This window comes from Buceros rhinoceros, unplaced genomic scaffold (assembly GCF_000710305.1).
Source record: "Buceros rhinoceros silvestris isolate BGI_N320 unplaced genomic scaffold, ASM71030v1 scaffold7874, whole genome shotgun sequence".
NCBI lineage: Eukaryota > Metazoa > Chordata > Aves > Bucerotiformes > Bucerotidae > Buceros > Buceros rhinoceros.
In genome coordinates this window covers 104,355-104,656 of record NW_010408772.1, presented here as the reverse complement: position 1 = coordinate 104,656, position 302 = coordinate 104,355, and the positions used below count along the sequence as shown (strand labels likewise).

At 45.4% G+C, this 302-nt stretch overlaps 1 protein-coding gene across 1 annotated transcript in view; it reads right to left on the bottom strand.

The window, feature by feature from the left end:
• Positions 1–302, bottom strand: part of VAV2 (vav 2 guanine nucleotide exchange factor) — a gene marked incomplete at its 5' end in the record, with an annotated part of 105,088 nt that overhangs the window by 22,519 nt on the left and 82,267 nt on the right. The window lies entirely within an intron of this gene.

Here is a 302-nt window from a genome sequence, read left to right as displayed (position 1 = left end):
CTCGGAGCAGAAACCACCTCCAGGCTCCAGCCACGTCCACGGCCCTACTGTCTTGCTGAGGTGTTCGTTTTCATTTTATTTAAAAGAAAGGCACAACAGTAAGTTATCAAAACCAATTAAAACCCATGAATTTAAGCAGCAGAATGTTACTTTTAATCCAATTAGTTTCAATGGCAGCTGTAGCACTTCTGAAAAGTGCCCAGAATAAAGAAATTATTCGGTGGCAACTGAAGAGCTCAGATATCTGGGAACGCGGCTCTTATGGCTAAAACGGGCCTGCCCAGGGAGGGAAAAGGGGCGAC